This window comes from Lichenostomus cassidix, chromosome 15 (genome assembly GCF_008360975.1).
Source record: "Lichenostomus cassidix isolate B80296 chromosome 15, HeHo_3.0, whole genome shotgun sequence".
In the NCBI taxonomy this organism is placed as follows: domain Eukaryota; kingdom Metazoa; phylum Chordata; class Aves; order Passeriformes; family Meliphagidae; genus Lichenostomus; species Lichenostomus cassidix.
Window position 1 is genome coordinate 5,988,086 of NC_139496.1, and position 26,006 is coordinate 6,014,091.

At 44.9% G+C, this 26,006-nt stretch overlaps 1 long non-coding RNA gene across 1 annotated transcript in view; it reads right to left on the bottom strand.

Moving 5' to 3' along the window:
* The window catches only part of LOC146430261 (uncharacterized), a 115,447-nt gene that overhangs the window by 61,147 nt on the left and 28,294 nt on the right, over positions 1-26,006 (bottom strand). The window contains exon 4 of the long non-coding RNA XR_014855310.1: positions 10,223-12,667. This is a non-coding gene — a long non-coding RNA (uncharacterized LOC146430261). The remainder of the gene's footprint in view (positions 1-10,222; positions 12,668-26,006) is intronic.

Genomic DNA, 26,006 nt, shown 5'->3' on the forward strand with positions numbered 1-26,006 from the left:
CAATAATTAAAATTCCATTTTAATTCCTCTGCACAGGGGAAGGGATAAGAGGTCTCCAGAACATGTTCTCCCACCACCACAACAGTTCGTGCATTGTGTTATAAAATTTTTCAGTGCTGTATATTTTTATTTGGCCTGCGGAATACTTCGGGGAAGGCCTCCTTGTAAATGGCCCATAAAGTTTGACAGGAACTAAACCTCCTACTGTTTTTGTGACTGATATAAAAGAGAACCAACTTAGCTGGCACCCTTAATGCATGTTTTATGGGAAAAGGAAGACTGTCCCCTGTATAAGCAGTGAGAGCCCGAGCAGGCCGCGTTCAGGCCTGTAAGCTCCTTTTGTGGCCTTTTATGAGGTAAAGCTTTCCCTATAAAGTTCAGGCCTCACCACAAACCCACTTCCCTCTGGGCTCATCCATTAATAAGCACTTTCATTAAAATTCCACCTTTCTTGGAGCAACAGCCGAGCTAATTTAACAGGAAATTGAGTTTCTCCCTCACCCTCGCGCTCTGACTGCGGTGACACCAGCCAGGGCTGCCCAGAGACATCCTGCATTAGCATTTCAACTTCGTGCATTGATTCGCAAAAGCCACAGAGCTCCTCACATGGTTTGGGGGAAGAGGAAATGGGACAGTCACTGACACAATGCAGTTGCTTTCAGATAAACACTGAGATGAGGTTGATCCCTTGCATCCTTGGCTGCCACCAGCCTCGGGAAAGCACAGTGATGAAACTCAAGCACTGGGTGCAAATAGCAGTGAGTTATGGGTCCAGTCAAACACACAGAGGATGTGCAGGAAGAGGAGATTAGCTGAAGGGAGATTAGATGCAGGATGGGGTCACACAGACAGATCTGGCTCTCAATCCATGGCACACAGTCGTCATCCTCCTCCTAAGGTGCTACTACCAGTCCTACAGAGATAAAGAAAAGCCCCATCTACAAGAAAGAAAAGCCCAGACTACATTCCAGAAAATAAATTTCATCATCATGCCAATACTTTCTGAGCAGAGTTCATTAAATACGTTACGTGCATCCTGTATATTGGCAAACTTAAGAGAATTAAGAACTTTCTTGGCTTTATTGTAAAAATCCATTTTATTCTCTTTGGCTTCCAAGACAAGCTTTCAGGTGGAAGGCTGTACATAACACCACTGTATTTAGAAATAAGAATCAGAAACTACACTGACTCCATCTGTCCATAAAAAAAAACAGCAGAAAAATTTCTATATGAATTTATTCTGCATTCTAGTGAGGTATCTCTCTGCATTTCACAAGAATGTGTCCAGGGAAAGTGACAGGTTTATTTTTAGCCTTTCTTTAATCTTTGCAGAGTATGGCAGCAGATTGCAACCCATCATGAGTGTCCCAAACTAGGCTGAGATATGCTGCTGAAAAAGAATGGGTTTAGATTGACTGTCATACTGCAAAGATATGGAGATGTTCTTAACAACCAGCCCCACTCCAGCTATAAGAAATTTGATCATATGCATTTCATTCTCAGTGTCACATATAAGTGGGAGATACATTTGTCACTGGATAATACATTCAGAATTAACAAGAAGAGCTTGTCAGGTTTTGGCTGCAACCACTGAAGCTAAAGCCTAGAGCGAAATAAACTGTCAGATCAGAGCTTTGTTAAAAGGATTAAACCCATTCTTAAGGGTGGAGCTGAGGAAAAGCTTTTAAGCTTTATGCTTACACCTGAAAGGTTTTAAACCAGGTTTCTAAAACAGACTGACACAAACCAAATATTTTTAAAAACAACAGCTCATCTGACCTCGGAAGGAGGACCATCTCCAGGATCAGCTGTGTTGTGAGCCATGCACTGAGCAAATGCTGCTGAGGAGCCCTGGATCTGTCAGGCCCTCACTAATTATTGGCCACATTTTTTGGCATCTGCTCAAGTTGCTGTAGAATCAGTAACTGTTTTGTGGGTTAGTCTCATTACAGGCCTACTACAGTAATTGATTTGCACAGTGGCCATGTGGTAACTCATAAAACTTTTCACAGCAGTCCCCAATTCTGCAAATATTTCCTCCTGCACTTACAGGGAACAAAGCACCCTCTGGAAGCCTTCGAGTTCAGCCACACTCCCAGCCTGCACAGAAGCATTGGGAGGGTCAGACCATTGCAGTGCAGCCTTTATGTGACGGGAAAAAAACTATTTTCCTACATTCAATTAGTGGCAAAATGGCACCACATGATACCCTTGCAAATGAAGTAGGTGTTACCATCCCACTCCGCGGGCAGCTGGGGAGGCAGGGCTGTGATTCATAGGTGCAGGAGCTGCTCAAGGTCACACAGTAGCTCAGTCATAAATAGCACCCAGGTGCCCTGATCTGAGCTTCCTCACGCTGCTTCTGCAGTATTTTGGGAGCATAACTTCAGCTGCCAACAGGGTTTGAACCCACTGCAGTGGTGGGAACTCGTGGGAGTTTAACTGTACAGGACTGGATCCAAGAAAGAAGGGAGCACCAACTGCAGACCCTCTGCCTTTGCAGAGTCTACAATCCAAGGACAAAGAGCTGGAATGAGTCAGATGTTGTGCCAAAAGCACCATAAAATGAATACTGATAAGATTAAAGTTTAGTGATTCTGAAAGACATCAGGTAGACCTTTGATGTTGTAATGGCATCAGGAGAGCTGAAGTCTAATTTCCTTACAATATTGGTACAGTCATCTAGGAATGTGTGCAAGTCTCTTAAATTCTCTGCGTATCTCTGCCACATGATAGGATCCATCTCTATTGACTTCATCTATGCAGGTTATCAAGTCATCAGAGCACAGCCTGTTGCTCAGCAGTGCAGCCCCACCGCAGCTGCAAACCTGCATATTTAATAATCATATTTCATGCTGGCCTCTGTGTGGTGTGGACACTGTAAAATCATTTTAAGGAATATGTTCAGGAATTTTAAAGCAAGGAATTAATGCTTCATGTTTGAAGCCAATTTTGGTTCAAAAAGCCTCATTTGCCCCAGCTGGGAGGAAATACATCACACCTTTTTTAGTGACCAAGCCAAGCTCTGCAACCTCCCAACACCTTTACTCATTGTGTACCACAACTGTGCAGCACCACTCCTTGTGTGAAACTCTGCTCTTACCCTTCCTGCTTTTTACACCAGCCTGCCTTAGGGCTGGGTTGTTTCATTGTTTTTGGTTTTTTTTAATATTTGAACTCAATTGTGGTAAGCATTGTACACTCACTGAAATACCAATATATCCCTGGCCACCATTCCTGCCAGGTAATTAGGTTTGTTGCTTTCAAAAAAAAAAAAAAAGCAAATAAAATAAAAAAGTGTAATTATGGTTTAGAGAGCACTGGTCTCAATTTTTCTGTTCTCAAAAGTCCTCTAGGGAGACAAAGAAGACAAAGAATGAGCGCTACTTATTGATTTCATCCTCCTAACACTCACACACAAGACTTGCTGGAAAACAGGATCCCTTGCTAGAAATCACCGCTGTCCTCAGCTCCCCCAGGGAAACAGGGAGAGGGAAACAGAACTGAAGGCACTTGAGTTGAAAAGGGAAAAAAATAGAGAAGTGAAAAAAAAAGAAAAAGAGGGCAACAGTTTCAGCTTTCATTATAAGCACTGTTATATCAACAATGGCTGGGGAACAAAGGAAGCCATTTCCACTAGTTCCTGCTTCAATTAGTTATTTGAACTAGTGAAGATTGTGCCACTTTATCTCCCCCTTGTAACATAATCATTGTATTTTACATCTCGTGAGAAAAAAGGCCTGCCAGAGGACGTTATCTGGCTCTGGGTCATACATCACAGGAGATAACATCGTTATTCATGTCAAAAGGGATGATCAAGGTCTTCCTGTTTTATCAGCGATTAGCCAGGAAAGAAAAGCTGCTGCTGCTGCTGGCCGGGAGCCAGGCGCTGTGCAAATCACAGGGACGGTCCTTCCAAAGCATTACAGTCCCGGAGGATGGGAAGGCTCTGAGCAGCAGTGGGAGATCCCCGCGCAGACAGGATCTGATCCTGCTCCTGCTCCCACCTCCGGCACCGGTGCTCTGGCACCCGCCGCCAGCCCCCTCCCTGGAGCTAGGCAGGGGGAAGCTGGCAGCCAAGCCAGGCTTTTAGCAACTCAGGGTAGTCTGGGAGGCACCCAAGTCCCTTGGGATGGAGCCAGGCTGTCCTCTCACCCCCACATGCCCTCACCTTGGCTGTTGCCATCTGCGCTCCCCTCCATCTGCTGTTTGTACCATTGCTGCTCATCCTCCCCGCAGACACTCTGCGCTAAAGCTGGGGCAGAATTCAGCCTCTGGCTCTGCCACTCGCTGAATTATTCCACTTCCCAAACACTTTCCCTTGAGCTCAGGGCTCTTCACTCCTGAATACTTAGCATATTCCCATTTTAAGCATCTCGAGCAGTTTACCTACTATCTGAGAGCAACAGTAAAACCTACACACCTTATCTCAGCTACAAGCCCAAAGGGAGTGAGAGTTCAGTGCCTTATGCCTCCAACACTAACAAAAAGAAGAAAACCGCTGCCATTTGAAAAATACACCATGTTGAACTAGAGAGGTAAATTCCACGGTGGCTTCCTGGAGCGACTGAGCTTTATGTGCCTGGTGCAGGGTTCATTGAACCAAGAAAGTGTTTCCACTCACTTGCTGAGCTCCAGCACTGCATTCTTTGACAGCAACACAGCATCATGGAAATACAGTGCCCCAAATCACCAGGCAAGGCTCATCTGAGCAGGGCTTTACTGCTTTCTCCCACCCAACTGGCAATAGAGAAGGCCATTCACCATCAGTACTGTCATAAATCAAAGCATGTTGAAGATCCTGTGTATGAGCTGGGTAATTCTTTTAAGAGCAAACCTGTACAAATCTCAATGTTGCTAAAATGAAAACCCAAACAAACATTGGTTTGATTAACAAGCACAGAAGAACATAAGGGAAACAAAAGCTCCTGCTGTGGGGAAAGAAAAAAGTCCTTTGAGTACACATTTGGGATAGATCATTTTGTGGGTTTTATACATCTTCCCAGATCATCTATCATAGGCCAGAGATGAGGAAGGACAGACAGGAACTGCTGTATCAAAACACTCCAGTAGTTATTCCAACAAGTTACCCCAGCTCAGAGCCCAACATGCAATTGTGCTGTTGCAGCTGCCAGCCTGAAACTGGAAGAGTGTTAATATCAAAAATAAAGTGTGAACCAAAAGCTATTAAACCTTGCCACATGTTAAAAATAATAACAAAAGAAACCTGAGACCAAATGCCATTTCCCTTCAAAAGGAGATAAAATTAAAAATGACTCAGCAACTATGAGTCAGGGCAGGAAACTTGTCCCAGAGCCAGCGATTGTAGCTGCAGTGGAAATGGGCACAAGGGCTCTGAATTGCTGGGGCTGGCATGTTCAGCACGGCCAGTGCTGCCAAACACAATGCGTGACCTGTCTGCAGAGCTGCTGGGGACAGGCTCACCACAGAGAGCTGCACAGACTCAGATGTTCCTCCAGATGAGTTATGAAAAGGAAACATAACTGCTCAAAGAGACCACAGAAATAAGCCCGGTTAAGCCAATGCAGCTGGGGCGCTCTCAGGTCACACGGTTAAACAGAAAAACAGCAAGTTTGGGGCACTTTGGGCTTTTTTAGAAGGGGCTGTACTGGAAGGATGGGAGCAGAACTTTCCTGAGAGTAGATCTTTCCTCCTGCCCACCCACAATGCTGAGGTAATGATGTACAGCAATTGTACCCCAAAGGGGAACCTGAGCCTCATCATCCTTTTGAGTCTGGGCACAAAAGGACTTGAACTGTGAGACATCTTATCTGACCAGCTGAGTCATCCCAGCTCTTACAGCACAGCTATGGCTTGGGAATGCCACAAAAACTATGAAAGCAGAGCTGGAAGCAGCACCCTGGCACTCACTAGAGGTTAAGGTACTCTGGGGCAACTCAGCCCCTCCTGCTCCCCACAGCACCATGAGCAGCAGGTCCTTTCTGCATCTCAGGGATGCACTGCACTGCCAGGCCATGCCCAGCACCAGGGGAAATCTCTCTGCAGTTTGGCTCAAACTCAGCTGATGCCCAAGCTGCTCATGAGGCAAATCATGGGAAGCTGACCTGTGCAGAGGGAAGTCACCTCCACTGTCATCACCAAGACTAAGCCAAGCTGACAATTGGGCTTCCACCCACAGACATCCTGGGCAAAAATATTCAGTCCTCCTGATCTCCAGTTACTAGAAAAGATGGCATCCAAACTGGGGAAGGCTGGCAAATAAATCCATGAGTGGTTAGCAAACCCTGCACTGCTCTTTTGGAGCAAGAGGCAGGAGATCACTGTCTAGAGAGAATTCATAAAGTTTTACTACAGAGATCATATAAGCCTTGCAACCTTTAATAAAGCAATTGTAATTACAGAGGATTACTGTTTTTTAAATCAAACGTTTCAAGTAGCAGGTATATAAAAACACAGTTGCACAAGCTGCCAAAAAGGAATCAAGCAAAATATGTACTCTCCCAGTAATTAACATTCATTACGGGTAATTTGCATGTGATCCCTCATCAGATCTAGAAATGCCAGCCCTGAACAAGTGCCCAGTTTGTCCTTTGGGCACAGTAGCTTTGCTCATATCCTGTCAAACCTTATAGACCTCAAAAGCCCAGCAGAAGGAGCTGGTTCTTGCTGCCACAGGAGGATCCTTATCGAGTGTGTAGCAAACTCCTCACAGAGCACAGCAGCAGAAGCTGCAAAGCAAACCCCATATCAGAGCTCTATTAATTAGCTGATACATCTTGAGCACACTCTAATCTTTTCCTCTTCAAAGGTGGTCCAGACCATCCCTCTGTAGAGTCCTCCCAGGAAGCAAAGGCTCCCTTGCAGGATTTTCCCACCAGCCCTGGAGCAGTTTTCCCACAGCCTCAGCCCTGCACATCCCATCAGGAGCTCCAGCCCCACAGAGGGGCCCCACAGCCCCCAGTTAATGGGTTCAGCCTGGCTGCTGGGGGATCTCCAGGAGCTAAGCCAGGAGCTCTGTGCTGGATGCAACCTGGCAGGGACAGCCCTGATCCGAGCTGGAAGGGTCTGTCACAGATAACTGCTTCTACACCCACCCCAGGAAAGCTTTCTGGGGTTGAGTAATGGATATTAAAATACCAGGGAGATGAAATCCATCTGCAAGTGTTTCTCGTGGAAGCAGTGTGCACTGCAGAAACTGTATATACTGCTCCAAGCCAAAAGTGTTATTTTGCATGGGCTGTACCACATGGATATTTTTATTACTGCACTTCATAAAATATTTCTGAAGTTTCCTGGAAGACACTGTTTCACATGCCACCAACAAACACAAAGCTCGCTCCAAGCAACTCCTGACACACATGCAGAGGAGAAGAAAAACAAATAATCACCTAGAGCTTTCTCATAAACCATATCTCTTACACACTGCAGAGATAAGAGCCATGACTTGTGATGGATGGGGCCAGCACTGGAGTCCCACTCATGCAGAGCTTTCCCTGCAAACCACACACTCACTCCATCAGGGCTTTTCTTGGATCTCACTGCAGTGTAGGACAGTTTCCCACACAACCTTCCAGATGCACCCTGCCAGCGTGGTCCCCTCTGCCACCACATATGGTCACTCTGTGACTGCTGCAGCCTAAGGGGAACCAGAAGGCATTTTTCTGGGTGGAAACAGCAAGCCTCAGAGTGCTGGTCAAAGCCCTCATCAGCAATATTCCCTCTCTGCTCCCCCATGATTTTTACCTCTAGGAAGTTGTACCTCAGCAGCACAGAGGAGAGCCCTGATCTCTGACAACACACATATTTATTCCAGCCCAGTCTGCTGCCCAGACATTGCCCATCAAGAGGGTTTTATAGCCTGGATCTGCTCCATAGCATCTCCAATCAGTGGTATTTGTGTCTCTCCTGCACACCTGGTGCACCACCTGAGAGGATCAGCAGGGACAAGGTTAGCCCAGCAGCTTCAGCTGGAAGCAAAGGAAACACTTCAAAAAAACAAAACAAAAAAGCACAATAGTATTTTTAAAAAATGCAGCGTGATGGCTCTTCTGAGAAGTGCTGCTATTAGGCAGCAGCTTGAAAAAGAAAATAATGTCTGATAAAAAAAAGCATTTTAAGTGGTGCTTGTTTATTCACTGATTTCTTAGGTGTTTATCAGCTTGGTGTGGGTTAGAAAGGCATAGCAGTACACTGAAAAATTACTTTTAAATCTCATACTGTGACAAAATAATAGCTGGATAATAATGCAATGACTTTTAAAGCCCACTTAGCAGGGGCTATTAATGAAGATATTCCCTAACTTCTAAATTACTGCTATTGATTATATCTGTGTAATGAGGATGGATAGGATTTCAATTTGAGAGTTAACACAATTGCTGCAATAATTGATTGGAGATGAAAACACTTCCACAACTCAGTTACTTTTGTTTCTTTAGCAACGTTGACTTGAAACATATTAACAGATTACTGAGATCTTAAAAGAGAACATCCCAAATTCCTGCTTCATGTTTCAGTGAAGTGGCTATTTCCTCAATGATTTCTTTGTAAATTTATTACAAGCATCACACACAGAAGAATGTGGATTAAATATCTAAGTCTGAGAAACTGTTAATTTTGTGAAACTTAATTGAATTTTTACCCATGAAAAACTGAGGGGCTTCAGGCAGGATGTAGCTATAAAAAAAATCAAGTCTATGATTCCTCTATCTCCTTAGGAGCCAAAGGAAGACTAGAAGAAAGCAGTGCTGGAAACAATAATGATCATAAGCATAGACATGCAAAGTTCCTTTAGTCTGTTATTAAATGATAAAATAATTTGAAACCATTATAATAGCATGCAAAAAATTACTAGAAATACAGGGTCATTGTCTCATTGTCACTGGATAGTGCTGCCACAGTAGTTGTTAACTCCCTCATGGATGCAAAATGCAAATACCGGAAAAGGTTTATCTTTGCAAGTAGACAAAGGGGGAAAAAACAAACAAAAAAATAAAGTGTTTATCACACCTCTGAAATAGAAGCATAGATTTATCAAGCCTTTCTTCTAAGAACACATTTGCCAGAGAGCCATAATGCCCTGAGATTAATAATTATGGATAACAGTTATGGAGGATGACAGTAAGCACTAAGTCCTAGACTTATTCATTGCTGCTGCCTCAAATCCCTTTGCTTTTTCCTTTGCTCTAATTTTACTCTTCTGGTGTTCATGAACAAAATAAAGAAACCTTATAGTACTTAGCTTCAAACTTCCTATTTATCCACGTTCCCCATAATTAAGAACTTGGAAAATAGCAAGCTCTATGCCTTTCCATTCAGCAGTAACTGGTCTTACAGTAACTTACAGATTTATTTTTTTTTAAGTAACCCCAAAAGCTCCACCAATATTTAGGGGAGAAGGAGATGTATCCTGGAAGGGAGGTGCTTACGATAAGAGCAAAGATTTGTGCAGCTTTTTTTTTGCTCAAAACTTTGCATACACAATCCATAGTCAGGGGTTAGTTTATTGACAAAGTTTGTGGCAGATCAGACAAGGTGTTTGCGAGATATGGGACTTTGAAAAATGAGGTGCAATTCAGCCTTTGAAATATTCCTCTAACAATTTATCATGGAGCCATATCTCAAAACCTACTTGGCCTAGAAACTTCAGGTTTGTTTTATTCAAGAGTCCTTGGCTAGATTCAGTGCACAGAAATACTCCAGATAAGGTCACAGTCTTATTTACTATATGCTGCCCCCCAGTTGGGTGGGTGGTTTTGGTCTTTTTTTTCCCCTTCCTTAAGCCATCAAATATTCTTTCAGTCTGGAAAAAGACTGTAAGACAGGCTCTGCCAGGATTCTGGCAGGGATTAGTTGCTATGTGAGGATGTGAACGCAGAAACACCATCACTGCTCAATTAGCTTGACTTCCAGAAGATTAATATCTGCTCCCCAGCTCGTCCCTGGGATTCTCACACGCTGGCACTCGATTCATTCTCACTGGAGCAACACAGACACCAACACAGAAGCAGCTGAGAGTTTCCAGAATTTCATTTCATTTCATTCCAACTACTACTTAGAAGAACAAAAATACAGAGTCTGCCACTGCTGAAAGAGTAACTTCATCCCAGGTTTACGGATATTAACTCAGCTTGTTAAAGGCTTTTGCACCAGGAGAGAGCTCAGAAGTTCTAGAGGTGTTCCTCATGGCATAGTATGTCCACTTAGTATCTAACATTTAGACAAACACATTATCTCAGCTCACCTCTCTGCTGTCAGCACTGGCTTCTGGCAGATAAAAGACACTCAAGGCTTCTGGAGTCCAAACAGCAAACAGAGGGGACAACAATCAGCAGCTCTTTGGTGCCTCAGAGGACATCATCCAGCTTCCCCCACCAATATTTGACTGAAAACCAAGGGCTGAGACACCTCATCCCAGGAGAGGAACCAGAACCTCCTCCCAAACCCTCTTCATCAGCCCCTGCTTTATCACTCTCATCAGGAGTCCTCTGCCTGCCTCACCTGCCCCTCATCTGTGCATGCCTGGGCCAGCATTGGCTGTAAATTGCCATCCATGGCAGGTGGATTCAATTCCTTTTGACCTTACAATTTCAATAATCAGGTAGGCTTTTCACCTGTCACCTACCTTGACAAGCAAATTGATGTTGCAGATGGGGAAAAAAAAACACAGCAAGGAGGAGGGAAAGAGAGTGGAAGGGGTGAGAAATGACAAGCTTTTCCTATCTTGCCCCAGGTGAGAGTTGCAAATTGGCAGCAGGGAGTCACCCAGGGTTACCAGGCAATGATTTGTGTATTAACAAGCATCCTTCATTGTTTTAATCCATAATGTATAATTAACCCCTTGGAGCCAACGAGTCTGGGAGTGCTCTTGTGAGGGCTGATGTAAAAGGCAGCCATGGCATGTTGCACTGGGAATTCCTAACAGCCCACCATCAAAGGTTTAATCATATGCAATTCATGCCTTCGCAGTTTATTACATATTGGAGCTTGCTGGAACCTCTCCTGTTATCATGCACCAACATGCAAAAATCTGTGTAATCTCCAGTTGAGAGCATTGTCTCACAAGTGCCCTTTCCCCACAGAAAAAAAAAAAGCCAACAAGTAAGAAGGGATTTTTAAGGAGTCTGAACTCTAAATTGAATAGGAGGAGGTGGAGGCTAAGAAACATTCATTGAGATACAAACTCCACAAACAGCAGCAGGCTGTCCAAAAGAAACTGCTGAGACTCAGTTTTTGTATGGACAGTGCCAGCTCCAAGGGACTCTCTGCTCCAAGCCAGAACAGAAAAAGCAGCTTTTCTCCTGGCTTCAAAGCTGGCTCTGCACAGGTCCATCCCCTTGCATAAGACTGATGAGTTGAGCCTGGAGAAATTCATTATATCAGCCCTAATTTCTTTGTATTTGAAGAAATAACAGATTCCAGCCATCTGAGGACATCTCTCTCGGGATCCTTTTTGCACTAGTTCTAGTAATGTACTTTCAAAAGACAAGACAAAAAAAAACATCCAGAGAACTCAGGAGCCAAAATTCTCTCAAAATCAGTCAAGTTAAGAAGCTGGGATTTAAATATTGCAGAAAAACTCATGAAGCTTTCAGTCTGGTTAGCAGTGAACTGGGGGAAACTGAAACATCTTTAGTTCCAAATCCAGAATTTAATCACCTAAAGTACTTTATTAGTTCCAAAGAGTCTGCTGAGACTCTTGCACCCAAGAGAGCCCTGCCTGGACCACCCTCTGATCCACGGAGAGCAGGCAGATGACAGGGAGGAAAAATGCAGTATGATGTTACAGATGAGGAACAAGACAATTAAATGACTATATATCACAGGCAATATATATTTAAGTGGCTCTAAATCACAGGCAATATATAACAGAAATGAGGGGTGAATTTAGACCTTGATAACTGTCATCCAAGATTATTGGCACAAAGCTGGCACACAGTGCCAGAGAGAAGCAGGGGAGAGTCACCCAGAAGTCACGGTGTTAGAAATGATGGACAGCTCCCAGGTAACAAATGCAAATAGATCTTCATTGCAAAACCTAGCAGGATGTTTTCCACATTATCACCTTTCAAAGGCAAGGTCTCAGTGCAGACAGGGGTGCTTCCAAACAGAGAGGATTTACTTGTTCTGCAGCAAACACCGAGCAGGCAGTTTGCCTTTGCTGTAGCAATGCCACTGGAGAAATGTCATCCTCAGCCAGGCCTGGCAGTGACACAGGAGCTCCTCCAGCAACAAGAGACACCAACATCACATGGCAGAGCATCCTGAGAACCTTGAGAAATGTCTTCTCAATTGGTGACTCAGCTCTTCTGCTTTCCAATTTGCAGAGGGAAAAAGAAGGAATTTCAGTTGACACCTTTTAAGGTTAATATCTGGAGAAACCATGAATACACCATGGACTGCTTCCCATTATGTGCTGTGCGGGGCAGGCAAGGGGAATTCTCCTCTCTGGGTGTCCTTCAGTGTGGGTTGGACAAGTGCCCATCAGGAAAGGTCTGAGGGTAGAATTACTCCTGTTTCAGGAGAGGGAGAAAGACCAAAGACCTCTCCAGGCTTCCTCTAACAAGTGCATCCCAACCACCACAACAGACCATGCTGGGAAAGGCAGTGACTGCCATGGGGAGCTGGGAATGAGCCCTGGTGGTGCTTCATTTGGGATGGATGATTCCTTCTTGAAGTCTGTTCTTATCTACAAAGAAAAAAAAAGTCAGAGCTGAGCTAAACATGAGCATCCCAAAGGTGAAGATTTGCAAAGTACTTCTCCAAATTCTGTCTTATCCCATCTGCAGGGCTGGCAGTGACTGGCCAGGGCTCATCCCTCAGACAAACCCTGAGGAGAGAGAGCTGCTGTGCCCTGCAACCCCACTGGAATTTTTGGCAGCCACAGTAAAGCTGTTTTGAAATTATGGAAAACCATCAGTAGCATTGAATGCTTGCCTTAAAAAAAAAAAAGTTGCAAAGAATCCAGCCAAACAGGCATATTGCTCCATCCCCACTCAGAATTCCCCTCCCACATCCCTCCTATAGGGCTGTGTATCTTTAAATCGTGTGTCACCACCTCCTTTCCTCCTGCAGTGCCGGGCTGGGGATGTCTGTGCCGTGCCAGCAGGGCATTTCCCCGGTGGGTGGGAATGAATTATGGATTCATGGCTGCACAATGCAAACTCTCATGGCAGAGGAAGCAGAGGTCACAGAGAATCGTTTGCTGCTGCTAACCCTGTGCTGTGTTTTCCCACTGGAAGGTGGGGTTCCTGCTCACATCCTCACTTCCCACCCCAGCATGCCCTCCCAGCTGGATTTACATCAAAAGCGAATGCAAGAGGCTGAACTGTTTTGAGGTGATCAGGGAACAGCTGTAAAAGGAGAAGCAGCAGTGGCTGCTGGCCAGGGCTGGGATGCCACTGAGCCCAGTGGGTCTGAAACAAGGCCAGCTTGGTGGTCAGAGGTGGTCTGGAGAGGTTTGTGGGGAGCAGCCCACCTCTCCAGCATTTTATCCACTGCAAGCTGCATTCCAGCTCATCCCTGTCCTAGGTGTAGTTAATTACCTCTGAGTAGAGACAAGAGAGAAAGAGACAACATCTTTAAACTAAAAGCCCTTATTTGGATTTTTGCAGACTTCTCACACATCCATTTCTCCCCCACTTTGAACAGCTACTGTCACATCAAAGTTCATAACAGAGCTATCCATCCAGGAGCTAATCACGTTTCTCACAGCCAGGAAGCAATTTGGGCTCTAACTTCTCCATTTTGGGATCTATGTTAATGAACCACCCTTCCCAGGCCATTGCTCATGTATCCAAGCCATCTCCCTGTACTTCGAGAGAGGCCATGATCAGTAATGAAGTGCTAAGAGGAAATCAGTTATTAAACTTGGAACATTCTTAAAAACCCATATCCAGTTTAGCATAAGCAGAACTGTTGTAATCTCAACTGCTTTGGTTTCCACTGCCAGACACACACCCAGAAATCAAACATTCCTCTGCACTTCAGAGGAGGGATTGTGACAGAGCAAAAGCAGGTTTGTGGGTGTGTTTCTCTATCTCTCCTTAAGCCTATTCTCTTGGCTATTAAGAAATCACTGTGCACTATTAACATATCTCTTAATTAGTATTAACTACATTACGCTCAGTTTTTTCATAGGCAAACCAGATTTCTTTACAGCTGCATAATGTCAATAAATACTCTGTCAGATGAACCTCAACCTCACATATGTTCAGCTTAGAAAGAAATGTAGCTTAAATTTGAAGCGTCCATCATGCAAAAGAAGATCTGACACCCAGACTGTACTTTGCCATCATCTCCTGGCTGCTCCCTGAATGTGAGTGCAGTGAGAGAGCACCTCCTAGAAAAGGGTATGGAAGCTATTAAAGTTTAAAATGCAATCATGTGCATGGAAGAGAGGTCATTCCTTCATAGTGCATTGAGTTCAAGGAAAAAAGAAAACAGGAAAGTACTCCAGCTGATTAGGTCAGTGGAAAAGGAATAGAAAATGGGAGAGGAGGGGGAGAGATCCCAAAATAACAGACTGCAGTATCCACTTGATGCCCAGAACAAGGAGCAGGGCAGCCTGGGCAGGACACTGACACCTCTGGCACATTCCTCACCCTCTCCTGGCCTCAGTTTACCCAGAGGAGCCAGGCCAAGGTTACACAGGTGTGCACAGGTTTTCTTCACAAGCATTCCAATTTCAAAGTGAAAACGTCAGGTGAGACACAGCTGACATGGAAATAACCCCCACTGGACAGGGTTACCTCTGTCCTTCCCCTGGGCTGAGCTGAGCTGCCAGGGGTGGACAGGGGGACAGAGTGGGGACACCCCTCCCACCTCCTCACAGCCTGTCCCACACTGGCCTGGTGGGAGGAAAGGCAAAAAAATATGAGAGAGACAGAGCTTACCCTTGAGGAGCATCATGTGTCCTTCCTCAAAGGTGATGGCAGGCAGGGGAGTGGAAAGATGAAATCAAACTCCCAGCTACTCCACATGGGAGCAGGTGAGAAGAGCGAATTTATTAATAAATGTATTGATAAATGTATTAATAAAACCAGGAGAAATAGTGGCAGAAGTGAGGAATACCCCACTCATGGCCCATCTCTCCCTGCCTCACCCTCCACCTCCACAAAACTCCACAAAGATAGGGGTGTTATTATTTTACCAGCAAAACTCCAGGGAAATGGGGGGAGATGGTGAACTGTGCCTCTCCAGCAGCATAAAGATCTACATATATTTTTCATAAAATAATTCATTCTTAACCCAGGTCTCTGTCAAGCTCCAGTATTGGCTGAGACCTGTGGAAGCAATAATTTATAAATTACCAACAGTAGCAAACAAACAACTTTTTCAGCATCTGCCATTGCTTGTGACAAAAAATATATGCAAAGCCCTGGGAATCACAAAGTGTCAACCGAAGAAACATGCCAGGATGAGTTTCCCCATCCATCAGAGTGACCAGCACATCTAACCACAGCTCAGAGCAGCAGAAAACAAATGCTTCCAACAAGCTGCTCTGTATTTGCTCTGGTGACTAACAGCTCGGGGGGGAAAAAATTTGCAAGCAATTTATGAGTGGAAAAAAAAAGGTAACACTTGAATATTATTCATTACAAATTATTCATGCTCTTTTTCATGCAAGTAGTCTGCCCATTCATCAAAATTTTTGCTCCATCCAGGGCTGGGAAACAAGCTGTTACTCATTTTTATTTTCTTGTATTGCACTCAAGGTATAATATATGAAGAAAGTCATATTCTGCTGGTGCACAGGCAAAGGACAGAATTACAGAGTGGAAAAATGCAGGCAGCAGAGCCATGGGGCTGCAGGCAGCAATCCTGGGAAAAGGACAGCACTTTTGGGGGTAAATCCACTGAGGAAGGGCTGTTGGCATTGCAATGGGGAAAATCCAGGCTTTGGGCTGCACCTTCCTTCCAGCAAGTGGGGTTAGTGGGAAACCTGCAGCAGAAGGTTTCTGAAGATGGTTTAATCTCCAAACCACCCACAGCCTCACAGCCACAGAGGGTCCCAGAATGCCAGGGAGTCTCCTTGGACCCCTCGAGAGCTGATGGCGCAGTGTCTGCCCTGGGGACACAAGGGACACAGGGCAGGGCAGAGCTGGGTCCTCCCAGGTGGTCGGGAAGGAGCAGGAGGAGGCAGGAGGCAGCCACATGCACCTGCACGGGGATTGAGTCATTGCATGTGGCAGGTACCAGACGGGCCTTTGCATGCATAATTATTCAATCTGCATCGGTGATAATTGCCTGGGCGAATTCGGCACGCAGGCGGTGCTATCCTGGGCTTGTTAGACAGCTGATAGAAAGGGAAGAAAAAGAAAAAAAAAAAGAAGTCAGACTTGCTTATGCATTCCTGTTTAGTTGTTTCTCCATCTCGTTGATTAAAATGTGAGAGTGAGTTTAGCATTGATGAATGTCAAGGGCTGTCTGGCTGGAAGGAAAACCAGTCCAGGCAGTGCTGGGCAAACTTTGGGCACAGGGCTGTGCCAAGGCTGAGTGCCCCGACTTGCTGAGCTCCCAGCCCCATGGAGAAGGGCACAGGGGATGGGAATGCTGCTGGGGCTGCTCATCCAGGGGGAAGCAGTGGGAAAAGCCACCCCAGGCTGGCGTGGAGGTGCCAGAAATGCCATGACCCTCATTCTGCTCCTGGAGCACCGAGCCAGCCCAGCCCAGCCCAGCAGCTCCCACACTGCTCTACAGAGGGAAATGTTTACCTAGAGCCCTGCCTTTCTGCAGCAGCTGGAAAGGAGGCTGAAATACAGGAAACATGACATCATTTGCCTTCTCCCAGCACAAGATAGATTAGCTCCTTTGTAAGGGGAAGCGGCGGTGAGAAACACACACCCCCAGCAGTAAATTCCACTATTACAGAGACACATTTATTGGGAGATAACAAAAGAAAGCTGCTTCTGCAGTGACTTTTTGGACAGAAAAGAGGAGACATCTATTTTATTCTTTTGAAGTAGATGCTGTGTAGGAAATGGCTAGCTTTTTACAGCTGGCTGTGTTTTCAGCTATAGCTTTCCCCAAACCTGCTCCTGAAGCTGTGTGCTATATGAGTCACTCCATCAAAAAAAGAGCAATAATAAGTTATTGTGAGCACCAGGCTTTTAGATTTCTCAGTCTTCTCATCTGAAGAATAAAAATCACCCCCTTCCTGACTTCTTAACTTTGTTGGCCAAACTTTAAAGCTGTGGCTGAAAACCAAGCAAAACTACCAAGTATGCTACTGTAGTGTAACTGGTTTCATGTAGTTCAAAGTCAACATTCCTGGGTTCATTTCCCAGCTCTACCATGGCCTTTTCCTTTTTTTTTTTTATTAAACCTTCATCGAGTCATTTGATGAGTTTCTCCTCTGAAAGCAAGTCTGTCCTGAAGGACACCAGGAGGTGTGGAATTCATATGAGCAAATTGCTTTAAATCATTCCTTGCCTGTACAGAAAGCCAAATAAATAATGAAATTAGTTGCTTCTTCCTGAAGAAATTAAAATTTAAAGGGAATGTAGCCTTCCATGGCACTCACATCCAGCAATTTTTTAGGATAGAGTGCAAAGCTGGTCAGATCCAGGCCTTTGACAGGTCAGCCTGGGTTAGCTGGGTTACTTAGTTCTGGGAATATTTCACAGATTTTCTGCAATTAGGCTCTTGCTACACCGGTTTCTGCATTTTCCTGTTTCTCACACCAAAATCTCCCTCCCATCACCCAGCTCCACCCCTGCAGCTCCTCTCCTCGGTGGCTGGGGTGGCTGGAGCCAGGATGACGTGTCCCACCAGTGACTCTGCAGTGAGGACACACAATTTTGGCAATGCTTTGGGTGTGGGGTGACCTTGTTTGTCTGCAGCAGCTGATGGAGCTCCAAGCCTTGTACTTCACACTCAAACAGAGAGAGGAAAGCACCTCTGTGTGCCTCTGCACACACTGCTGATTCCCACAGAGCTGGGGAACCTGCCAGGAAGGAGTTTTTTTCAAGAGGGCAGATCCTGGCGAGGTCTGATTTCTAGCTGGGAAATGCATTATGCATCTGGTACCTTGGGGAATCCATGGAGAAGGCTGAGAGAGGCTGGCAGTGGGTAGCTATTAAATATATTGCAGCTATTATTACTGTGGAGAAGGCAGGCACCAGAATATCGCTGAGGGGGGCTGAAGAGAAGAAATGCAAGCAAAATACAGGCATCACATAGGAAATTAAACCATCTTCAGAAAGTAACCCAGGGAAATGCAAAATGCTGATAAAACTAGCTGGAACAGGCAGTTTTTCTGCAAATGTTTCCACATTGACCCCTCCACCTGCTCCTCAGGCACCACCAGAGCCCCATTTTGCACTACAGTGGGATGGTTAAACCCAGCAGAAAGGCAGCAGAAGGAAAGGTTATGTGCTCAGTGTGAGATTCCGCAGCCGAAAGAGCTCGTTGACTCCAGGGGTCCCTGGGTCAGGGATCTGCTTGTACAGATCTGGTTGGAGTTATTCTGGGAAGGATGTTGGATTGTTCTCAGTGGCTCTGGTGTTTGGGGAATACTTGGGACCACGATAGCCTGTGAGCATTGCTTCTCAGAGGTCAGAGCTGCCATGTCCCCGAGGACTCTGCAGTTTGGAGCAGGCAGGAGGTGGTCTGGGGGCAGGAGCAGCCAAAGGGCAGAGCACTCATTCATTTCCTGGTTTTGGCAGCAGCACTTCCTTAGAAAAAAGAATTAAGGCTATTCTAACCATTTTAAAGACTCCACCCAAAGCCCAGTGAGGAGGAAAGAGAGATTCCCAGCGAGGCTGAGACTCAGCCCACAGTGCATGTTGCTCTCCTGATTTATTGGATCCTGAAGCCCACACTCCCATGGGATCCCCAGCAAAGAACAAATGAAATTAAGGCTGCTGCCTTTGGAAATCAGATTTCAAGACAATTAACTGCTGCAAAAAGCTTGCTGTTCACATCACGGTCCCTAAAACTGCAAAATTCAGCTTGTTATTCCTCAGAGATGCTGCAGTGGTGCATATTTCTGCTAATACAAATAACTCTTCCCACCTATAAATACCCCTCTAGCTTTCACCCCTCAGCTTTTTCTGTTAGTGTCCTAGATCTCCTCCTGCTCCAAGAAGAGCAGATACCAGGAAAGCATCCTTATTATTCCTGCTTGTAAAGATTGCCATAGGAAAGCAGATACCACATGATCTAAACGCTGCACTGATGGAAGTAAATCACTACATTCTCACATAAAATGTGATGCCATTCAGGGCTCATGTCAAAATCTGGATCTCTCTGTGCATGGGGTGATGCAGACTTCCAGCAGATAACCCCTGCACAAAAGGCAGAAGCAATTGGAATAAAGGTGTGTTGAAAGTGCCCCTTTTATTCCATTTCGTTGAAAGAAAAAGAACTTTAGCCATGTTCCCACTCCTTTCTTCTAAGGAAATCAATGAGACTATTGTCACCGGTTTCAAAAGAAACAAGACCAGGCCTTTCACTGAACACACCAAAACAGAAAGGAATACACTTTCCCTTCCCTGGAATATTGCTGCTGTTTGGCCAGCCTGGCTGCCCTGCAAAGACAGGCAATGCTGTGCCAGCTGTGGCACACTGGGACATCACAAAAGCCAATTACACTGAGCAAATTCAGTGTATGGGACGTTCCAGTGGCCAGGCCCAGCTCACATGGTCAAATCTTTCAGGATGGCAGAGCTGAGGATAAATGTTTGCCACCCACCTCCCTCCTGCACTCCTGGGGACAAGAAGGTAGATGGAGGATAAGCTCTTCCCATGAGAAGAAAGTTTTCTCTTTCAGAGCTTTATTTCCTAGGGAATTCCAAAACAAAGCTGCTTTTATTCCAGGCTAGACTGAAGGTTTCCCAGAGGAAATGTCATTTATGCTGAAGCTCATGCCAGTGTGGCCCAGCCCTGGGCAGTGGAAATCTAGTGCTTCCTTGGCTGAAGCACAGCCCAGGTTGCCCAAACTGGCAATCTTGTACCTGCAGCCTGCTGGTGTTTGCATGGGCTTTGGGTGAGTGAATCCCTGATTTATCAGGTGTTTCCACAGGACAGCTCTGTGTGCTTCTGCTGGAGCCCCTCGGGGAGGTTCACAGCCCACCTCCTGCTGTGGATAAAGGCAAAATCCCCAAGGGCTCCAGGCACAGCAGCTCTGTCTCTGAACTGCAGATCCTCCAGTCCTGTGCAGTGTGGGGTGAGCAGGTGGCTGAGGCTGTCCCCCAAGGCTGGACATGGGTCCACAGATGGAGAATTCCTGCTGGAATCCTTCACCCAGCAGCTTTCCCAGCACTGCCCTTCCTCAGCAACACAAACATTTTTCCATCAGGCTGGGCTCGGTTTGTGAGCAGGCCAGGGCTTGTGAGGGCAGCACCTCCCTGCCTGCAGGGTACCTGCTGCTGCCTGTGGCTGGTTCAACCACGTGGGGATTTCATCTGCCCTCCAACTTCCCTCGAAAAACCCAGCCCCAAGCTTTCTCTTTCCCTAGCTCGCATAAAGGGAAATTTGGGAGAGGAACTGAGGCAGTCAGATTTACCTCCCTGGGGTTTTAAGGATCCACCTAGTCTGTACTGCATCCTGCTCCCTACAGCACGGGGAGGAGTGATACTCCACGTGGTCAAGTGCTATTCCCCCTTTATCTTTTAATTTCCAGCCCTGCAAACAAGTGCATCTGCCAGGCTGCATGTAAACAGAGTAATGGGTTCTCTGGCCAGCAGGAAGGTATGACTCATTAATTGCTTTACACCACAGTATAGAAATCCATCAGCATCTGCTATGCCCAGTCTCCTTGTAGGAAAGACATATTTGGGCTGCATTTTTCAGAAGAAGCCTCTGCCTGCTCTGCCACTGTTTGCTATGCAAATTTTGGTGTTAATTGCACAAAAATGAGAAACATATTACTTAAATCAGTGCACTCCTCAGATGGGCATCAGTGCATGCGTGTGATATTCTGCCAGATGTTATTTTATTACTTCAGTTTAATACCTAACCATCTGCTTCCTTCTTATTTTGTCATGGTTTGTATTCTCCCTGGGACCTCTTTTCTGTTACACTGGCTTTTATCATCTGCATTATGTATTAGTGTGGCCAGGGCTAAAGGCTGGCAGTACCCAGAGCACGGGGATTGCACAGAGAAGCAAATGAGCAGCAGATCATTAAAGGAAAGGAATGGAACTGATACTCCAGTTGGATCAAAGAACAAAGTTGATAACAAAAAGATAAAATCAGAGTTGGATGCCTGGGGATTAGCTGTAGTGATCCCAACTGAGACAGAGCATGCTGCGCTCTGGCAAACACCTTGCAACTTGCACCACCTTGTAGCTTAAAAAAAAATACCCATAATGTTTTAAAGCCTAGGGGAGATGGGCTGGGAAAAAAGTATTTTATGCATTTATTTGAAATTATGGTTTTTTGCTCTATTCTCTTTCCAGACTGCTCAGTGCTGCAAATGCCCAAACAGACAAAAAGAAGAGACAGGAGGAGGGATTTTAGCTCAATTTCCTCACTGCTTGGCACCATGTTACCAATTTGAGCCCAGGCACCTTGGGGGCACTGGGGTGTAGCACAGCAGCTGCACAGCTGCTCACACCATGAGCCTGAGGGCAAGTGAGAACAGAAGGCAGTGGGAAATGGAAGAGAAACTGTGAAGATGAATATTTCCATATTTCAGGAGGATGGTACTGCTAGCAACACCTAGGAGAAGGAAAAGCCCCGTTGAACATGAATGTTCTCAGGGAGTTACCCAAATACAATGAACAACAATGGGAATTACAAGAGGTTTGCCCTGGACATCCCCCTTCCTACCCAAACTGCTTCAATCCCACTTCATTAACTAAATTCTTCATTGATTGAAAAGAATGTAAATACACCATCTCATAGCCACCCTGCAGAGGTCTTTACCAAAGCTCTTTTTTGTCAAACATGGCTATATTTCACTGCTCATGGTGTTGGCTCTGAATATTTTCCTGACACACTTCAGGATTGCACCATGCATGTCCAGGGAAGGGAAGATTTTGAGCCAAAAAGCCACGGAGGCATAAAAGTGAGAGCAGCAGTCAGACAGAAAATCTCGTCCTTATTTATCTTCCATTTTTTAAGACAACTGGAGAATGTTTATGATTTTTCTTGTCATTCACACAGGGAGGTTTTCAAGGGTTTAATGGATCACCAAAATCCAGGAGCTCACCTTTCCTGGGTTCAGTCTAGGTTTTGAGGCATTTTAAAATTCCTGCTCCAGTGAGGGAATGAGATTGTTCAGATAATTCATTTTATGAACACATAGAGCAATATTTTCAATAATTCTGTCTAGTTTTCAATTTTATTGTCTAGTAAAAGATAATGGATAAAAACAACCTGACCTTTTGTAAGTAAAATTCCACTGGCCACACATAAAACCAACCAGCACTTCAGAGCCTTGAAGAATCATACAAATACTAAGTACTGGTAATCTTCCAGTACACTAAAGAGCAAAGAGTGCAGCATTGGGATCACAAAGTATAAATCTCACTGGTTTGGGACCATATTACACCAGGATCATGTCCTTGCCATGCTATGCCAATTTGCCCAGTGGTGCTGTAACTGTTGTGAACATTGCCCTGTAAGGCCATAAAACAAAACCAGTAACCCATCTCTGGCTCCCTTTCAGTTAAGAACAAAATTAACTTTCAATTGATTAGGAATTAAAAGCATAGCAGGGAATATAACCCAAATGCACTGCTCAACGGGCAACAGACCTGAGCACCAGAAGCTTCTGCCTCCAACCTTTAAAGCTATTAACCCTGGCATGAATTTTTATTTAGTGTTAATTAGGGGACTGGCAGCAAAAATCAATTAATTAATTACATCTCAGATCCACTGGAAAGCATAATGGAAATCAAAGAGAGCTGGGTTATTCTGCCTCCATGGAGAAAAGGCTGCTGGAGTGATGGCACTCCCTGTTTCTTTAACTGTAAAGAAATAAGTGTCAAAAACGGAATAAAAAAAAAATCTGAGCAATATGATTTCCCCTAGCGGAAATGCCAAACTCTTCCTTGACTTGGCCCATCTGTCAGGAAAGTATGCACCTCTGGCTCCTGCTGTCAGTTTTGCCTCTGGAGCTCTGTGATCCTGGGGATTTCTTGCACCAGCCCTGCAAAATTCACCCTTCCCCTGCCCCATCCACAGGTTCAGGTTATGGAGAAGCTCCAGCAGGTCCCATATGTTGCCCCAGAGATGTTTCTGCAGGACTCAGATGGAGCCACCAGCACACATCGGCATCCCCCTGGCCACATCCCTCACCAGGACACACACATTGGGCTATTCCATCAATTTCGGCAAAACTCTGTGTGAGGTTTGGGTTCGCTTGAGTTTTGAATGCCCAAGGTACAATTAGCTAACTAACGTTGCTGGCAGTGATTAGCGGGTGCTAATTACAATAGAATTCCTGTCAAATTACACGGTGCATAAGTACAGCCTGACAAACTAGTTCAATTTTTAGGGAGGAGGGGGTGAGTGGAGGGGCTGGCAGTGCCGGCAGGCGTCTCCAGCATCAACACACACCCATCCTGCGCCGTGTTTCAGACAGCCAGCTAGCACAGAGCGATTTTTATTGGGGCAGAACAGTAACATTAGTCCCTTATGGCTTCAAGAGACACAAACCAAGAGGTGAGCAAGCCTTGTGTTTGTGGTGAGCATCCAGAGCAGCCCAGATCACAGAATTCCTGCTGCGACAGCTTCAGAGCCATTGAAAACCTTGAATTTCTCTACAGGAATGCCTGAGAGCTGCTGGTAACAAGTATGTTCTAACCAGAAGTGTTCTGATGGAGTTAACCAAGAGGTGCCACTGCCCTCCTGGTGTCCCTGGCAGCCCAGGAAGGTGCTGCTGCCAGAGCTGTTTGCAGCAGGAGAACAAGGAGAGGGAAGCAGCTCTGTGAGCCTCTGCCGATGGCCCTGCTGCTCAGCCCATTTATCAGTGCCACCACGGAGAATAAATATTTATAAATGGTGTGTCAGCTCTAATGTGATAAATTATCTCCAGTCATCACAGAGATGGTTCGAGATGTGTTAAGCCGGTTTTAAACATTTGGCTAAGAAAATGTCTGAGAGTGGAGTTGAAGGAGGAGAACCAGGAAAAAATCCCCACGTGTGCCAAAAAGAGGAGGACAGAACATTTACCTGTTTGACTTTGCACCACACTCCTGGCCCTGGGTGTGTGGAGTGCAAGTAACCTGTCGAAGTACATTAAAACTCTCTTGACTTACCCCAGTTTATTGTAAATATTACAGCAAATCCATTGTAAACAGCAGCAAGAGGCTTTTGGGAGCCCATTAATCAAAATAAACTGCTCTGGAAAATGCCTCTGCTCAGCTTGTTTAACTAGTGCTGCAGCTCCATACTGCATAGCTGATTTCAAAATATACAATTTATTGCCTTGGATGTCTTTGCTCAGAGCTAGATCTAAATTCCTCTGGGTACTTTAACATACAGTTAATCAAAGCACAATGCCACCCCTATCATATTTACAATCTGGCAGGCAATTAGTCAATAATAAATAAAATGCATTGGAAAGACAAATGATATTACTGTGTATGTATCAATGGGCTTATAGGCTCGAAAGATTTATCAGTACCACCGGAGAGAATAAATATTTATAAATGGATGTGTCACTCATAAAGTGATAAACTATCTCCAGTCATCACATGAAGAATGCATATTTTCAAGTTGACATACTTTATTGTCTACCTAATCATTTTTCAAAAGGTGTTTTTCAACTTTATTAGCTGTACTTAACAACTGGAGGAACTTATTATCATCATCACTGAACAGAGGTTGTACAGCAAAGCCTCACTCAGGATTTCCACTGCAGGTTGTACAGAGGGAGTAATAGATTTCCTTTCTCCTGTTATGCTTTGGCCCCAGAGTACTGCAAATGTCCTGCAAATCTTATATCTGTGAGCAGAACCACTTAAAAAAGATTAAAAACCATAACCTTCCCCCAGATAAAAAATTCAGCATCCACAGTGTTTAAATTTCAGATGCCATTGACACTCAGATACTGGAAACCCATTGGGACTCAAACATGTTGATTAGCTCAACCACAATTCCCTGCTGGCAGGGAGCAGGATTTGAAACATCAGTACAAGAAAGTATTTTTCCTACAATTCTTTTCTCACCATCTCCAAAACTAGGAGCCCAGTTTATACCCAATCCTGACAACCTAGATAAGTGACTTACAGTGTCCAAACTAAGGATGTGTTTTAAAACCCATTGATGCTTCCTATAAATATTTAAATAAGAGTACTTTTTAGGAAAGTAGCTTGTGTTAGCAAAAGTGTGAATGAAGTTGTATTTGCATCAAATTTAAGCCAATGTAACTGGAGCCACTCTCAGAAATGTTCACAGCAATCACACAGAAATCCAGTAATTCTTTTCTGCTTAAATCCTCACCAACAGATCATTAGCTAATGATTAACTCAGCCATATTTATTTATAGAACTTTGATTTTCATCTCATCTGATTATATCATATTTTATTGACTGAAAAGCTGAAGTGGCTACATTCTGACTTATCAGTGCAACTGTTTTAGGGCCGTTAATAACCCAAATAATGAAGGGGTTTTTTAGAACTAAAACCATCAGGAGCCAGGTCCTTGCCTGAGTCCAGCCAGACACCACCTGCTGCGAGGACAGATGTTTGGATGGCTGCTGCACCTCTGGGTTTCCCTGCCCTGGGGGATGAAGCTGCACTTGGCTTGCACATGGAAGCTTGTGAGTAAGCAACAGAAACTGGATATTCTCCACATTTGCAAATCCACCATGCCAGCTAGACCTGATAAAATTTTAAATGCTCCCTTGAATGAAGTTTTTTTTTTTTTTAAATGCTGCTGTTGTTATCCCACTCATTTTACATCGGAGTTTGGCAGCGGATGCCATTAGCGAACATTCAGTGTCAACAGTGTCATGATGTTGCTCTTAGAGATGTGTCAAGTACCGTAGCGTGATCTTGTTGCATTTAAAATGAACCACAGCGCTGAGACTGTGCCAATTTCTTGCATTAGATCCAGAATGAAGCCAGCA